Consider the following 19288-nt stretch of genomic DNA (forward strand, 5'->3'; position numbering starts at 1 on the left):
GATGAGTCTTGAAAACTCCGTAAGTGATTCCGGTGTGGAATCAAATCTCCCTGGAGTATGTTGTAATACCCCCGAATGTGTCTCGGCTAAAATTGAAAGTCTAAAAATTTGACGGTTGTGGGAAGCAAAGTATATTTAAAGGATTTTCTTTTTTTTTATAGATCATTTGAAAATTGAAATTTCATCTTGCGCTTATTGGGAATATCGGGCATGTTCCAAAAAACTTGATAAAAAGTAAATTAAAATTTAATTTTCCATCTAAAGCAGAGGTGTGCAAGAACCGTTGGAAACCGAACAAACGTCAAATGAAACTTATACGTCAATGGTCAAAACGCTATCTGAACAAACTTATTTTGACGTTTATTCGGTTTCAACGGTTTTTGCACACCTCTGATCTAAAGGCTATTAATCCTCATTTTGTGACTATTTAGGAAGTTCACAAAAGACCGGACTAGTTTGTTTGAAATGTCGGACATGTCCCTTAAAACCTATTCATCAAAATCAATTAATTTTCTTTTAATTTTTCATCTAAAGGTTAATAATCCTGATTTGGTAATTGCTTGGGAAGCCTGTAAGATACCGAATTAACTTGTTGTTAATGTCAGACATATCCTTTAAAACTAAATAAAAATCAATTATTTTTTCCATTTGTCATTAATCCGGATTTTGTGATTGCTATGGAAGTCTATTAAAGACCGGACAGACTTGTTGGAAATATCGGACATAGCCCTTTAAAGTGAGAATTTTACGAATTTTAGTACAAGTTAATTGTATTTGAATACAGACAATCGTCAATCAGAGCAAGTGACACTCAAATCGTCTAGTTTTCTCCGGAGTGGATATGGGAAAAACTCCTGGAAAAATTCCTGGATCGAATTGGAGACCTCTCGTTAAACTTGATAAAAAAAATCAGTTAACAGTATTCTTTTCCCCATCTAAAGGTTATTAAATCTGATTTGGCAATTCTTTGAGAAGCTTATTAAAGACTGGACCAACTTCTAAGAAATGTCGAACACGTCCCTTATAACTTGATTAAAAAATCTATTAAATTACAACATTTATGTAATTTCGGACAGACTATTTCTTTGAATAAATTTGGTTTTATTGTGCAATAAAATTATGTCAACGAGGATAAAAAAAAGATCCTTAATTAGCGGGAGGAACCAAAAGCTTCCAAAGTCTTTTAGATACCGAAGACTAGTTTGTCTGATAAAGTTGTTAGTAAAAATATTTGGAAAAAGACACTTGTAGTCCCACATAGTCTCCAGTTCCTGTCGGAAATTGCAGAGGAGTTTCTAGGCCAAACGCGCAAGAGCCACTTAAGTTTTTTAGAAAATCTCTACATTTGGCAGGTTAAGATTTTACCATTATTAACTATGTCCGACTTTCCAAACACTTTGGTTTATTTCTTTTTATTTTTGTCCGACTATTGAGAATATGCTGTCTTTCTAATTTGTGTCAGTTTTTCTATTAATTAATTGAAACTTTTAATAGGGCAAGTGTACCAAATTTCGTCCAGCTTGTAATTTCGCCCACTTTTTTGTTCCTCAAATTTCCATGAATTTTAAGTTTTTGCCTAAGGTAAAGTACCCTCACTTGACCGAGTTCCTCGATTCGACCGGTCGGTGGGCCCATTTTTGAATGTTTGATGGTCAATTTCATCAATTTCTATGAATGCATGTATGTATTTATTGAGTCATTACCATTTACAAATACTCATGCTGAACTCACTATACATTGCGGCCATCGCCGTCTTAGCGTTGGTGACCAACCTCCAGGGTGAAAACGATGGAAAATCCCTTCACAGGTTGTATATTGTCAGGTTTGCACTTTTACAATTATTAAAGATTTTTAATCGTGAGTTTGTCCACGAGTGTTGTAATGACAACAGTTATAGCCAAGCTATGATAGCTGTATGGCAATTGAGCAACAGAGAATTGCAACAATAAAAAAGGAGAAAGAGAAATTATATCATAATCAAAGTACAACACAAGAATAAGGAAAAAAAAACAAATAAAAAGAATGTGTCACTCGTTCGTATTATTCATGGAATAATATTGACCTATTAATATTAGATTCTACGCAAAATATTATAGAAAATATAAATAAATTGAATAAGTAAATCTACCGGTCGAGTCGAGGAACCGATCGAACGAGGGCGCTTTACCTTACTCTGAATATTATACAAGGCAAAAAGACTAATAAAAAATGTCGCTTTGACGAACGAGATGATGTAAAAACGACTTTGGAAGACTTCCGGAGGGGCAAGAAACTACGAGAATGACGGTGTCCGAAATATGCCACCATAACTATGTATGCATTTTTGTACATTTTAAAATCTCTTGAAAATTATTTTAAAGAAAATAAAGACGATAAACCCTCTACAAGGTTCCGAGGGATACTGCTTAAAATGAAGTAGCAAAAAAATCAACTTGTATTAAGAATATTATAGTTCAAACTTGAGACTTTGGCGCTTGCATGCAACTATACCTAAATTTGGCCTACCTACCCTAGAACCTAGAAATAGGCTTTTCACATAATTTCTGAAGGTACCTGACGAAGAAAAGCTAAGGAAAAATAAATATAGTGTAAATTGTATGAAATTTCAGCCAGCTTGCAATTCCGGACACTTTTTTTGTTCCTCGAATTTCAATGAATTTTTTGTTTTTGCAAACTCTAGAAATTATACAATGCAAAATATAATGAAAAATGTCGCTTCGACAAACGAAATGATGTGAAAAAGACATTGATAAAATTCCTAAAGGGCAAGGAACCATGAGAATGAAGGTGGGTGAAATAGGGTACCAAAGCTATGTCTACATTTTTATTCATTTTAAAATGTATTAAGAATGATTTTGGAAAAAAGAGACGAAAAACTGTCTTCAATAGTCCAAGCAATACTCCTTAAGAAGATATTTAGCACATTTATCCTGTACATAATTAGCTTAAAAATATTTGAAGCTGAAGACTTTCTTAAGTGTCCGACTTTCCAACTTTGACCCAATATTGTGGTTTATATAACATTGATTTTTCGGATTTTTCTAATTGATTTAATATATTTTTCCCACATATCTTTTGTTCAAAATTTCACCTTTAAAATATAATTTCTCTAAATTTATCTTATTTTATATTTCTCTGTATAGTGAAATAAATCTATTTCAAATAATCTTGTACAAAAATGCCAAACACTAAATTCTTAAGCATTAATTCTAATACAGAGACCACAAAAAGACGAATTTGCCGGTGAAATATGAGTAAGAAAGATGATTTATTCACAATTAGGCTGAGAGTGTGAAGAAAAATCCTCAATTGATTTATTTAAATGAAAAGCCATCGAGTGTTTGTTCAACAGTTAGAAGAAGAGTGGGAACGAGTATGTCATTAACTCGCATCTCTCTTAACTTTTAGTATTTTTTCCTCCTCAACCAAATGCTACGCGATTATTCTGGGATTTTATTCGCGCGCCCATCTGGCCGCCGTATGGCTAGTTAATGAAAAGTGAGTGACTCTAAAAGTTTTCCTCTTGCTCTCTCTATGCGTTCCCATTGAGTGGAGTGAATCATAGAAACACCGCGCATTTAGAGTGATTTTCAAGAGGTATCTGCGAACACCCATGAGCAGATTTCGGGACATCAAAAGATATTAAAGCATTACTGGGGCAGTATCATCGTCTTCTTGATGCAAGAAACCACCTGAGGTGACAACATATCCAATAATTTTCACTTAAACATGACACACAAAAACATTTTTCTGGCATTTTCCAAACGACTTGGTGATATTTTCTTCGTCTTCTGTGCAATGTCCGGCAATGAAATCATTAACACATCGTTTTAAAACAAACTCCCAAGACTATCTTGTGAGAACATACCGTAACATTTGAAGAGAGAAAATAATTGTAAATTAAACTGCACTGTTTTTCGCGCCAAAAGCATTGCCACTCCTGCAAATGATAGTGCAGTGCGGATTACTTTATAGCGATCCGCGTGTTGACGACATCCATTAAAATTTTAATTGAACACGAAATGTTTATAGAGTGAGAAAAATACGTGTGAGTGATTTGGAAGGACCAGATGCGAAGGAGAGCATTCTACAGAAGTAATTTTATTGGCTAAAAAGCACTTTCAACACTTTAATTCGCAAACAAACATTGACCACGAAAAAAATTAATTTTATGCGTGTTATTCAAAATGAAACAAGTATTTAGTGTTTTTGAAGTATCCAGTGAAGGATAAACAATGAATCAGTTTGGATACGGGAGAAGGGGCAGTTTTAAACAGAAGTTTTAAATCGATTTCAAAGTATCTACCCTACGAACTGTGTTGAGCCCATATAGGGTAATTTTCTAAAAGTCGGAGAGTGCTGAAAGTCGGATACATCAAAAGTGTTGACAAGGGGTCGTCAAAGACTGGAAGTCGATATCTCTTACTGTTTAGCCTCTATATTGGAAAATATTTATATACGACCAAAATATAAAATAAATTATTCACAGATACTTTACCGATTTATTGCCGATTGCGAATCAGATTGAAGAATCACACTTGAGTGACAAGTTTCGGTATTTTCTCATTTTTAGCACTTCTCACGTTCTCACTACCTTCAAAATGGATCGGAAAATAAAAGAAATCGCTGTAGGGTAAGTGTGCCAAATTCCGGCCAGCTTGCAATTCCGGCCACCTTTTTTGTTCCTCGAATTTTCATGAATTTTTAGTTTATACATACTCTAGAGATTATACAATGCAAAAGTATTACAAAAGTAGCTTCGACAAACGAGATGACGTGAAAAAGACATTTGAAGAATTCTCGAAGGGCAAGGAACTATGAGAATGAAGGTGGCCGAAATACGGCACAAAAGCTATGTCTACATTTTTATTCATTTTAAAATGTATGAAGAATGATTTTAAAGTAAATAAGGACGATAAACTGTCTATACAAGGCTCTAAGCAACACTCTTTCAGAAGAAAGAATTAAAAAATCAATTTGTATTTAAATATATTACATTTCAAACATGAGACTTTGGTGCTTGCATGCAACTATGCCGAAATTTGGCACACTTACCCTAGTCGTTTTAGAGAAAGACCCAAAAAACATGATTTTGGAGAAAATGGACGGATGGAAGGGAAATGAACATCTCTAGATAATGTTTTTTTAGGGAGTGAGCAGAGGGATCATCGAAGACCAGGGTGTACAGGACTTTCTGTAACTAAAATAGATATTTATAAATAGTCACATTCTTTTAAGAATGTCACAATGAATGACCCAACAATGCGTAAAAACTAGATATTCACTTAATCTAACAGATATAGATTTATCGATAGTATCGATTCGATAGTGTAGAAAAGATATCATTCCACACCAGAATTTGATATCTCTTACTGTTTAAGCTCTATCTAGACGGTAATTATATATGTTACTCTCTTTTTGATTTCGATTAACATTTATCGAACACATTAGATTCGGTTTTTCGTTTACCGATTTACACAGATTTAAACTGATTCAAAATTTGCCATAAACACGTTAGACAATTTTATAAACACTTGGGATAGATTCAGACGTATCAGGAATTCCAAGACCTTTCTGAAGGTGCCAAATTTGCTCATATCGGTTGATAAATAGGGTAAAGGCTCATAATTTTGGACAGTCTGCTTATAAGCATCGATGTTCCAAGTTTGAAGTGCGATATTTTCAATACTAATTGACTTTTTTGTTACTCTCTTTTCAGAAGGGTTGTTTAGAAACTTAGCAAGCGTTTATTGTCTTTGTTCTTACTAAAATTAGTTTTAATACGTTTAAAAATGAATTGATATATAGAGGTGAATTTGACTCTTATTTTGGACAACTTGGTTATTAATTTGGACAACTTGGCTGTAAATTTGGACAGCTAATCCGCCGATATAGATATAGCGATATAGATTTATCGATACTATCGATTCGATAGTGTCGAAAAGTTATCATTCCACCCCAGTATTACTTACTGTCCCCTTACCGTAATGATCTGAAATCGATGTAAATATTACCTATTTATGGAGTATTACAAGTTACAATTTACAGTTTTAATATTTGTGGTAGATCCCAAGCCAGTTTCAGGTAAGATCCTGCATTTCCTTCAACCACCTTGTCTAATATTTGCTAGGTTGCTCAACCATGGCTAGCAGAACTATTCAGGGGGAATCTTTATTTATGCCCTAAACAAGACCTTACTATCGAAGTTGTGATCTCTCAACCCGAAGAAGTAACTCCTTGACTCTTAACTCTTCACGAACGACTATAATAACGACTATAATCACGATAATAAAATCATTAAAAATCAAAATACGACAGTTGAGGACGTATTATTTCCTTTTAATGCTCTCTAATTAATGGTGAATAAAAAATAATATTTTGAGGTTATATCCAATATAACCTCACATTTCAAAATAACCTCAACTGGAATATTTTATTTTTTTTTTAATTAGCCCAAATGTTTTTATGGTTTGTTTGATGTTGAAATTCGTCATGAAAAATAAATACCACGAAGTGATCGTGATATAAAATTGCCTGATTTTTATGCAAAATTAATTGCACTGCAATGCATCAAAACCCACAATTTCTCAATCAATTTTTTCTAATACCTTTTTATGGCTGTTAAAACTTTAAACCACAAGTGAATGCTGCAATTTCTGATCCATCAATTGATCAAAATTCCAGTATAAAAAATAAATAAATAAAAACTTTCCAGCACCAAAGAAGGGAACACGATAATTGGCAGTTTTGAGGCGGTGTGACTCCAGTCAAAAGAAGACATCAAAATCGAAGAGGAAGGATTGCGGAGGAAGTTCGTGTGTCAATTATTTTGAAGACCTCTTTTTTTTGGTTTGAAGGGGTCACGAATCACGCGCTTTTTTTTTTAGTCATTCTTATTTTTTTCTACCCCTCGAGAACCTTTTATGCTGCAACACCAAATCTGGCACGCTAATCTCTCGGGCAATATGAATATAAAGCACCATTATAGAGCAATTTCCAGAGGTACTCTTGGTGCTCAGACACATGCATATTCCGAGGGGTTGACAAGGGTTGCACCAAGAGAGAGTGTCCAATTAGGAGAATGCTGTACTTGAAAATGGTATTAAAGAGTTAACATTTTTGTCATCTGTTCATATTTCAGAGGAGATCTCTGGGTTTTTGGTGGTGAGACGAAGAGGTGATGGGAAGGGTATTGATGCTGGTGAATGTGTGTAATTTCCCTGCGGATAGATGAGCAATGGCACTACGGAAAGAAAGTTCAGGGGAGACGCAAAAGTCTACCAGGGCGACCCTTGACTTATTGATCTATGCGCGTGAGTTGGCTGCTGTGGCAACGACTCCCATTCAACTTTTTCTGGGGAGACTCTAGAGTCGAGGGGACAAGGAGGGTGACAATATTGGAATTACCATATTCGATCCACGTCTACCCAGTGAAATATGTTTTTAGGAAGAAAGTCTCTCTGGGTGCAGGAAGAAATAGTCCCTTAATGACTAGATGTCATTTAATCGTCGCGTGACCGGAATTAGCTGAAACGAGCAAAAATTGAGAATAAAATCGACATTCGAGACGCTCCTGGTTACATGAACACGTGCAGACTTTTCCTAAGGCTTCTCAAGAGAGCTTTGGGGAAGAGGGAGTTTTTCCAGCGAAAATTGCTTTCTTGTGGCAATGTTGAAGGACTTATCAGGACTTTGCAGGTGTTTCCTGTGGTTTGAGGAAATGGATGAGTGTAATTTCTCTGACAAATGTACTTCTTTCTCTACACTTTCGCAAGATAAGCATAAATGTGTCAAGTTTAGTCTTAAAACGAGCCGTAAAATATGAGTTAATTTGCCTTATATTGATTAGCTTTAAAATTAAAAGTATTCGTAAGCTCTAGGGCTCTAAATCGGACAGCGCTAAAAGTCGGACACGACTAGAAATCGGACACACTGAAAATCAATCTAGGAATACTATGGAGGGCGGTTTCAGCACACAATAATATTTACATGAATTTTACTTGTAGAGGGAAGTGGGGCAGCTTTGAAAGTGGGGCACCTTAAAAATTGGGATTTTTCACCTATTTTTAAATAAAATTGAGCCTTATCATGATAAAAGTCAGCTGTACAAACATATTGAGAAGCTAAATTACATTATGATATGGCTCAGTTCCACTTAAACATAGGAGAAAAATCCCAAAAGGTGCCCCACTTCCCCCTATCTTAACTGCCAGATCTTTCCAATTTTTACTCGATTAGGCTAAAGTACCTACGCTTTGCACGGTGTCAAGCATTATAAAAATATAATAAAATGTTTTTGAATAAATGTGACTTCGCAATTATTTTAAAAACAGGAAACTTTCCCCTAGTTTTTAAATATGGGAGCGATGAGTCACATTTATTGAAAAACATAGGAAAAATTTGCTCATTGTGAAGCTTGGGACCGTGTAAAGCATGAGCAATGAGCACCTTCCTCTACCAGAATTGTGATAAAATTTTGCGTTCTGAAAAGAAAATATATAAAAGAAATTATGGATGTTTTTTTTTTTTAATAAAACTAGGTAGTCTGAAGCTATACCTAAAAGTTCCCAATAAAATATAACCTCAAATTGTCCTTATAAAAAATGCCTGGATTGGTTATATGAGGTTATGTGTAACCTAACCTTCAACAAGGCGCTTAAACTTGAATGAGACAGACTTAAAAATTCACTAAATAGATTGGGACTTTTAGTCCCAATCGGTAACCTTGTTATGATTTCCGTCGACTTACAAATACCGGCTCTTTGAGAATACGATAAAAGACCGGATTGTTAAGCCCAAAATAGACACAGGGATCGACTTATGCCCTAGACACACTTACGACTAAAGTCCAGAGACGACTAAGCTAGTTCATAGCCAAGTCAGTTCCTGACACACTACAAACGAGGATTAGCATTCACTGGTATCCACAAAACATAACTTTCCTGGGTTTTTATGCAGATATTTCTACTGAAATCCACTAATACTCCTCTGAAAATGAAACTATTTGTAAATTCATGTCTCAGTACACGTGCAATTATTATTGTTATTGCCAATTATTTGTGAGGTGGAAGCTAACTCGCGACTTAAGCCAATTTTGGCTATTCTAGTGAATAATTCTTGTTGTTATACGCGAATTGTGAAGTAAAATTACAAATAGTTTCATTTTTAAAGGACTAGTGCAGAGGCCCACAGATTTGACATAAGAATGAAATGGAATTTAGTCATATCACTTCGTGTTTTCTTGTGTCTGTTCGGGACAAATCGTGAAAATTTAATCTAAAAAAATAATAATTACGCGTAAAAAATAATCAATAATTTATTACTCCGTGTAATTTATTATATTTTTATTTATTTATTAATAGTGTAACTTTAGTAATGAAAAAGGCATTATATTTCAAGGGACCTTTATAGTGTAAATGCATTTTTACTGCTCAAACTCAAGAGAGAGCAGTTATAGATAGATAGATAAATTATGTATTCCTACGATCTTTTACTCCCCAAAATTTCCACCTCCACCTCCCCGGGGGCACTTTTCTCAACATAACTTCGCGTTTCAGATGGCTTCTTGTAAAAACGTTGAATTAGCAATACAATTTCTTCCTTTTGCGATATAAAGAAAAAAACATATAAGACAGAAAAATAGAATAATTTATTCATCGTTAAGATTAAAATATCTGGTTTAGATTGTTTAAATCCATTAATCGATTCAATTCAGTTCAATTATATATTTCATTATATATTATATAATCATGTTTTAACTATTTAAACTATTTATAATTACAAAACTATCTAGTAGCAAATTATGCCTAGGGATAGTACAGTTGTCTCTCTCTCAATTGAGCATATGGTAAAATATGTCATCCGAATTATCAAGAAATACGGACGTGCAACTCTTTGAAATTCAGCATTTCATTATATTCACCTACTTAGTCATATTAAATTTACATACTCAAAATCACTGCAAATTCCACAAAAATTAATAATAAAAAACCTCGCTTAAAATTAGAGAAACAATATCAAATCTTATGATATTTTCTTCACATTGAATCAAACATAAAAACTGTTAACAATCTTTTTTTTGAAATGCAACTGGAACAATCGAATGACAAAAATTTAATTAAAAAAGAGTCGATTGAGCGAGCAGGAGTGAGAGTCTACTGTAAAATACCTGAAACTCCTAACTTCAATCCTTCTTCATGTTAAAAGTTAGGGACTGTCTGATATACAAGAAATATTTTCAAGATCTTCATCTTTTTTGTCATTGTGATCAATGAAAGCTCTGTCGGTATTTTTAAGGCTAAGCCTCAAATTTGCTGCGAGATTGGATTGATTCAAAGTGCTTCTGTTCCTAGTTTTTGTTAGTTTGAGGACTGAAAATCCTTGCTCGCAAGAATATGATGTGGGGTAAACGGAGAGAAATCGGATATATTCCGAGCTGTCGCGTCGGATTCCCCTTACTTCGTCGTAAGACGAAAATCTTGATGAGAAAGAATCACTCAGTTTGTCAATGACTTCAGAAAACTTTTCAAAACCTCCGCAGTTTAACTCCTGACATGATGGGAAATTTGCCAAACGGCAACTGCTGAGGTCTTTCTGAAGCATAGGGAGTTTATTCTTAAATTCATCGATTTTTCGAATACTGTCCATGATGTTGGTGTTGCAACCCTTTTGGATAGAAATGATTCGAGAATAATATAGTAGATTTCAGTTGCTCTTCAGTGAAAAGTCAAGCTCATGTTTCTAAAAGTTATTATATGTAGCTCATTACATATCAGAGATGCAATTCAAAAAATTAACCTGACAAAATTTTGGTAGATACTAGCAAAAATACGAGAAAGTTAATAGACATGATAAAAAAGAAGTCTGACCTGGTATATAGGTTTTCAGTTTCGTCTGCAAAACGAAATAATCACACCTAAGAAATACAAAACGGTTGCGAAGTGGAATATTGAATGCCTAAAAAAATCAAAAAGTTGAGAAAACTACCTTTATGATAGTCGAAAAGCGCCTGCACCTGCACAGTATAGTGCAAAATCAAATAATAGATAGTATCGATAAAAATTGGAGGTTCGTGTAAGGAAGAAATTCTTTCAGTGGCTAAAGTTAGCATAGACTTTACTTGAATCCAAGTCCAAGGAATAAATTATGGTTGACTTGAAACAGGCCTACAATCAAAAGAAGGACCTTGTCTGTCATCATGCGTGAGCTTGCCATTCCCACCTAAGCAAATCAGTTTGGTGAAAATGATCATATCTCCAACTTAATGTACCAGGTAAAGGTCGTGCAAAAGAAATAAGAGATTTTCAGCGTATATTCAGCATTTTTAGTAGTCTGATGTGAAAGGATGCCCTGTTTTCCACAATATTGAGCTTTGTGCTGGAATATTCCGTTACAGTCTCTGGGTGCAATGCAAGAACATGCATACTCTGCTATTACAGGTGCTCCAATATATTTGCTTATGTTGACGATATCAACATTATAGTTCACTCGACGCAAGAGGCGATGGAGACTTTTGTTGTATTCACTGCGGCTGCGGAGATGGGGCCAAGGATTATGAAGCTTACACGATATATATCGTGATTGACAACATTGAACCTAGATAGGACATGCCTGAGTTTTATAGTTTTTCAAACCATTCCTCTTGTTGATTTTATGGATAAATCTCCTATGTAGTCCCATCTTCTTGCCAACATCTCGCACGGAAAGATTGAGTTGCTTCTCGAAAAGCTCTAGCATTTTCTTTTCCATCCTTTTATCCTCCGAAGGCTCTAGACAAGGTCGTCCCCACGATCACTGACGACTTTCTTCCACTTTCGAAGTTATGCAAATTTTTGGCTGGATTAGCCTCCTTCTTCAAGTCTCCTTTCAAAATTCCCCAGTATTTCTCAATGGGGCGGACTTCTGGAGTGCAGGGCGGCTTGACCTTCTTATCTACATATTTGACACTGTTGTTGGCAAACTATTCCAGGATGGCTTTCGCGTAATGATATGATGCCAAATCACGCTAAAATAGAGGAGGGATGTCATGGCTTTGATACAGTGGCAAAAGTCGTTTTTGGAGGTACTCTTTAAGGTAGATATCCGCGTTCATCGTCCCTGTCACAAAAAATTCTTCGTTGCGATGTCCACAATAGCAGATTGCCATCCAAACCACATATTTCTTCGGGAACTTGTCGTACTCTTTGAACCTGTACTTGCTGGCTACACCCGTACGAGTCTTCGCTATGTAAAACTGTTGGCCGGGCAACTGGGTCAATTCACCTTTTACGACACTTTCGTCGTCCATTAAAATGCATCATTGAAAGCCTTTCAAAACTCGATCACTCAGATTTCTCGACCTCGTTTTGGCACTTTGCAGAGGCTTGTCCGTGCGATGGGGAGCAGCTTGAGCTTTGTACGTTATCAATCCGTTATTCTCTTTGATTCTATGCACTAAGCTCTTGGAGATACCCAGCTTTTTGCCCACATCTCTGACTGAAAGGCAAGGTTGCTTCTGGAAAAGCGCCAACACTCTCTTCTCCATCCTCTTGTCTACAGCTCCAGGTTTTCTGCCACATCCTGTCTTTTAAACAACAGTCCTGAGGTCCTTGAACCGTAATATAACCCTTCGCACCGTGGATAGATACTTTCTGGTGATCCTTCCGATTTCAGAATAGCTCGCTTTTGGATTCTTTAGGTACGTGTCCACGATCAATTTGCGCAGGTTCTCCATTTTTATCACTTTTCTCAGCCAAAACACAACCTTTTTCAATATTTTTTTCAGAAATGAAAAGCTGACGAAATTATCTTGAAAAGTCAAAAAAAATCAAAGCAAAACTCAATTCCTATTGTGACTATCATCATGTCGAAAACTTGCATTTAAATCCCGGACACGCTTTACTCTTATACAGGCTAATGAAAGACCACTATTATCACGATTGATTCATTTTCTCCTATTTTTCCATACATAATCTTCCAGATATATCGAGTAGATGTAAAAAATAAAAATATACCTGAAGTGATAGATTCAAATCGTTGAGGCGCCCAGTGATGTCCGTGAAAAAGGCTATTTGTTTCCAGAACTCATGATCTTTTGTTATCCTTTTCAATTCTTCACAGATCTGTCACAAAAAAAATTAAGTGTATATGACAATAGAATACGGACTCTTAGTATCACTAGAAATACCTTAACATCTTTTTTCTGAGCAAATGAACCTATTTCCTTTCTTAAGTCAAATAGCCGCCTTAATGCCTTGCCTAGGGATAACCACCTCACTTCCGTGTGTAAGAGAAGGTCTTTTTTTGGAGCCTTGTTTTCCTCCAGGTATCTCTTCAAGCGCCTATGAGTTAATGAATTGTGTCCGCCTCTGAGACCGTTAATTATTCGAATTGCTTGTTTGGGAGCTGGTAGGTTGGACAAAAATTTAGCACTTAAGGCAGCTTGGTGAATGAGACAGTGGTAATGACGTATCCCAGGCATTACGTTCGACATAAGACCGTAGAGGCCAGTGAGATGTCCACACAGGGAGCGAGCCCCATCCGTGGTTATGCTGAAGAGTTTGTCTATGAGGTCAAACTCTTCCAGTGTAGCCATGACAACTTGATAAACCTCAGCTCCAGTGGTCCTTGATTTAAGGTTTTTCAATTGTAACATTTCTTCGAATGTGTCTCCGTTGGGATATACACCGCAAACAAATATCAGCATTTGACTTTCATCTGTAATGTCTGTGGTTTCGTCCAAGCAAATGGACACCGTGTCACACATATTAAGATTTTGTTTCAATGATTCCGCACATCATCAGCAAGTTTGCAAGTATGTCTCATTATTGTTGTACTTGAGCAAGGAATCTCTTTGAGTAATTTTGCACTTTCACTCTGGCCCATCTTCTCAAATAATGTTGCAAATATATTTCTATATATTGCTGCGTCTGCGTAAGGTTTCTTATTTCTCGCCAACTCGAGAGCCAGGACCTTGGATACCTCTTTGGAACTCATATAATCGTGTTTCTTGGGAGAATATGATTTTCTTTTTCTTGTAACACTATTGAGACTCTTATCTACGGAGCTTGCATTGGAATCAAAATTACTCAACTTATCCGGCTTCAGGACACTTTCTGGCACTGCAGGATCTTTACCGGCTTTAGGACACCTTGCCCAATGTTGGGCATAGCGATTTCGTTGTACAGCTTAATTTTAAACAAATACAATTTACTTTAAAATAATTTTTAAAAGTTCATTTTAACTATAATATCACAGTAGGATTTTTCAATTCATAAAAACAGTTTAATTTTTCACATTAATTGTTTTGCTAAAATATAAAAATTCATTAGCCTTTAATTCGGAATAGGCATGTTTTGTTTTTGTCACTAAATATTTAAGTTAAATCTTCATGCTTTTAATAGAATTTTTAAATATATATAAATTTTATATTTGTACTTCAGTGAATCAAGAATTTCCGATAATGAAAACAGCTCGAAAACGTAATGAAATGAATAAAAATATTGTAGATCAAAACAATATATTTTATGAGATAAATTCATTAAATATTTACTAAAATTATCTTCTCCTACGTCGAATTTACAACTGAAATATTTGTCGCAATTTCGTTTTTAAAAACAATTTTTTTTTTAAATTTTTATTAGGATTAACTAAAAATCTCTTGAGAATAGAGATGATCGAGAACATATATATTTAAAACAAATTAAGTCAATATAAGGTTTGACACACATATTTTTTGAAATAAACATTTGAAACAAAAATGGATTAAAATTCACATTTTTCTATAAAAAGAGCAAGATTTCAAGAAAACCAATTGAATTAGAGACTTATTCACTTTCAAAAGTATTTTACTAAATTAAATCGTAAAAATATGAACTTTTTTTACATTTTATAACATTAATTATACGCTATTATTATACGCGTAAAAAATACACATCCTAACAACGCGCTCGGATTTTTTTCTCGGAAAAAAGAAATCTTGAAATCTTTCATCGAATAAGAAAAAACACCATGTTATGGACTTACTGTGTATCACTGCACCACAAAGAGTGCATTGTGAGAAGTTGTCATTCAGTGGTTTACAATAAAAATTTTTCTCCATGACACTTTTATAGTCTTTTGCCAGTCCTGTGCGTTTTGGATTCACTTTGTGAGGTTAAAGAGAACAGTGTAATATTTTACGTGACAAGCCAAAACACGAAGCACACGAAGGTTGACTCGAAGCCAGGAACTTGGCCACCCGACTTCGGCCAATTTTTGACAGAGACGTAAAAATTTTGGGGGCCTCTGGACTAGTGCATTTCAGTAGAAATATTTCCATAAAAATCCACAAAAGTTATGTTTCGTGAGTGCCAGAAAATGTTAAGCCTCGTCTGTAGTGTGTCAGGAACTGACTTGGCTATGAACGAGCTTAGTCGTCTCTGGACTTTAGTCGTAAGTGTGTCCAGGACATTAGGGATTAGCCCGAAAAATGAGGATTGGTGTCGATACACTCAGGGATCAGCCCAAAATTTGGAGGATCAGGCTGATCTTCTAAATTCGTGAGGTCTAGTATATGGACCCGAGTGAGTCCGACAGCCTTACATAAAATAGAAGAAGAAGAAGAGTAATGGCACGCAATGTCGCAAAATCTTAAAATGCGTTAAGATTGGAGTAATGGGAAGGTCAGAGGGGTCAGAGTGCTTCTTTCTTTACGAAAAATCCATTGATATTGCACTTAAGAAGTTTTTCAGCAATCAAGGTGTGCAAATTTGATAGAAATTTACGCTGAAAACTCTAATCCTTAATCCTAAATCCTCAATGTATGATAGTTTGGGCTGATCCTTTACCGCCAATTTTTCGAGCTGAGTATTCTCCAGGATCAGCCTGTGTCTATTTTCGACATTAGGCAAGAGGGGCACTCTGTTAAATTTGGGACAGCTTGCAACGCTTCTTCTGTTACTGTTCTGTTCTGTTTCTTAAAATTCCATAAATAGTATTTTTTTCTAGAGGATATACAATAAGAATCCGATTTTTTTCACTTTGTTATCGGACTATAGGTCAAACTGTAAGTGATATCAACTTCCGATTTTCGATGGCTCCTTAAAAAAGTACCCTAATTTACAAAAAATTGTTGGTAAATGTTCGTAAACACATAAAAAATGTTCGTAAAATTTTGTCATTTGTTCGTAAATGTTTGTAAAATACTCGTCAAGTTAACAAAAATTTACAAACAAATTAAATTATTTTTTATAAAAAAATTAAATTATTTTTTTAATAAATGTATTTCTTTTTTAATTGTTCGTAAGCTTGTACTGAGCTTGAGACCGAACGCTAATGGCTTCTATACACTAGAGAAATTTATGTCCATATCTTACCATCCACAAGTAGATTTTGAAAAATTCGAAGATCCATTTGAAAAGCTAAAATTGAGACATTCTTACTTCCATACTTTCGCAAGGTGGCGGAAGTACATCCTGTTCGAATTTCTAAGTGCTCAAGTGTCAAAATGTGTCTGTCTTTACATTGTTGTGAGGAAAAAAACAGAACAACGCTGCTTACTGTTCTTGTCCTATTATTTAATCATTCCATAATCACTGAGTAACTCTTGTGCCAACGTTTTAGTGTGATTATTTGATAAATTTTTCCCATCTTGTTCGAAAATTTAGTATGAAAATTCGAAATTGAATTTAAATTCTTCGGACATCAACGACTTTTAGTGCAAATGGAGTTCGATTTACCTTTTATCCAAGACACTATTGGAGAATCAAACTCTACTTGTGTTTATTCCCAAACTGAAGCGAATTCCCTACGCTGGAATAGGAAAACCTCTTCAATATAGACATACATTTCTCTAGTGTGTAGGGGCCATAAGAGATAACGACTTCTTATTTTAGGTGATTGTTTTCAATTCAGTTTTAATTTCAATTTGATTTAGGGTAAGTGTGCCAAATTCCGGCCAGCTTGCAATTTCGGCCACCTTTTTTGTTCCTCGAATTTCCATGAACTTTTAGATTTTACGTACTCTAGAGATTATACAATGCAAAAGAAAAACAGAAAATGTAGCTTCGACAAACGAGATGACGTGAAAAAGATATTGGAAGAATTCCCGAAGGGCAAGGAACTGTGAGAATGAAGGTGGCCGAAATAGGGCACCAAAGCTGTGTCTATATTTTTATTCATTTTAAAATGTATTAAGAATGATTTTAGAGTAAATAAAGACGGTAAACTCTTTACAAGGTTTCAAGCAACACTCTTTCAAAAGAAAGAATAAAAAAAATTAATTTGTATTTAAAATATTATATTTCAAACTTAAGACTTTGACGCTTGCATGCAACTATGCCGAAATTTGGCACACTTACCCTATATTTTCATTTTCTTGAATTTATAAAATAATTAAAGTTCTGCGTGGTTCAATTCGAACATACAGCCAACTTCCCTATGCCATTATTTAACGGATGAAATAATGAGATTTTGAAAGATTGCCCGGAAAACCTTGCGTTTGAAGATTTAAAAAAACCCGACGAATAATCAAGACCATGCTGAAGATTAGCAAAATCCCTCCTCATTGCCAAGAATTATTTAAAAAAAAAATTGTTTCAATATGCGTTTAAGTTGGTTTTAGTCATCTTCGACGCATATTTGATTAATTAGCAACTCGCATATTGAACGCGTGTCAGCCACATGCATTAAATAAATTCCCATTATATTTATTTTTACTCAAAGTAAAAACCCTCCACTCAACCTTCCATTCTATCCAAAACAATTATATTTCTGTTTATAGTTTTTACAAGAAAATCTTTCCAGAGTGTGAGAAAAATCCTTGAGTATTTACATGGAAAATGGCAGTAAATCCTCATGCTTTTCCACATCAACCACAAAATTGGAGTGAATTTCTTCATTCAGCGCCACTTTGGGATTTGTTGTGACTCCCCCTTCTCAGCCCAATACTTATCCCCCTTTGTGGGATATATTTTCTCAAGATGAGAGAAATGATATTGCAAGTCTTGGGATGCATCAATGTGCAACATGTGCTGACAATATGCGATCACTTTTCTCACTCACTTCAACTCCAAAATAATATCGTTTTCAGTGGAAAGAAGATCACAAGGCAATTTCGAGGCACTTTGGAAAAATACAAGGGATCGCGAGCCAGCACACTCCATTCTCATTACAATTAATTATAGAATTTCTCCTCAAGTCCACAATTAACTGCACATTTGCCCATGTTTTCTGCCGACTTTACATGCTGTGGAATTTTTTCCCTTTTCAGATGGCACGAGACACAAAACGCAAAATAGAACACTCCACGCACAAGGGACTTCAATTTAAAATCAATTGATATTAAAATAACTCACCTATTTTTGGTACAAAAATCCCTCTCTGGAAAAACATGGTCTGGAAGCTCGGAAAAGGGAAAATGGAGAAAAGGATTATTAATGTGAGGCCATCTAATGAATCGTCTCTTATTTCAATTTGCATGACACGTGATCATTATCTTCAATAGCAGAATAATTGAATGTACCAGGTAATACTTCTTCTTCCCGTTTTTTTTTCACATTACTCTCTGAGTAATTTACAATTTTGCAAAATGATTTGCAAAACAGAGAAACATGTGATTAGATTAATTGATAAACAACAGAATTAGAAATGTAGAAAAAAAACATGAGAAAAGCTCAGATAAAAGCATGATAAAATCTTGATTGTTTTAGAACAAACTTACTAATAAACTTACAAAATAGCTCTATGTTGTTACTTCGCAAGTGCTTTTTACTGAAATGAATAATGGTAGGGGAAAACGCGCTACCTTCGGACGACTCAAAGGACTCAAAGCTTCAGACAATTCATTTTTTTCCTATGTTCCTTATGGATTTCACCCATAACTCTTTTCTCAAAATTAGAGCCATTGGACTAGCTATTAAAATATATTATTATAATGAGCCAAATTCATTTTTATAACGCATTGGAAAAAAATTGTGCGAAGCTTAAGTCATCCGAAAGTAGCGCACTTTCCCCTACTATTCAAACGAAAAATGATATTTTTTTTTATAGCACACTACTGTTCTCAAGTGTTTCTGCATTATCGACAACGAAGGATGTTTCAAGTAGAATATTGTGACAAAAGGGTGTAGGGGAGACCGGGGAGGTTTCGGACAGGGGTAATGTGAGACAAGGCGACTTTTTCATTATTGTTTTTAACCCTTTAAGAACGATTAAATAATTTTTCCTGACTACCTGAAGTTATTTCTTTCTAATGTTTGTACATAATCACGAAGTAGAAAGATGTAGAAATCTAGGATATTTTCTGCAAATCTCCAGCTATTTGTTATAT

The 19288-nt window shown here is 34.9% G+C and overlaps 1 long non-coding RNA gene across 1 annotated transcript in view; it reads left to right on the forward strand.

Moving 5' to 3' along the window:
• Positions 1 to 18693, forward strand: part of LOC129800598 (uncharacterized) — a 132961-nt gene extending 114268 nt beyond the window's left edge. Inside the window, exon 5 of the long non-coding RNA XR_008751637.1 lies at positions 18230 to 18693. This is a non-coding gene — a long non-coding RNA (uncharacterized LOC129800598). The remainder of the gene's footprint in view (positions 1 to 18229) is intronic.
• Positions 18694 to 19288: the final 595 nt, after the last annotated feature.

The sequence above is a fragment of the Phlebotomus papatasi genome, chromosome 2 (assembly GCF_024763615.1).
Source record: "Phlebotomus papatasi isolate M1 chromosome 2, Ppap_2.1, whole genome shotgun sequence".
NCBI classification, from domain to species: domain Eukaryota; kingdom Metazoa; phylum Arthropoda; class Insecta; order Diptera; family Psychodidae; genus Phlebotomus; species Phlebotomus papatasi.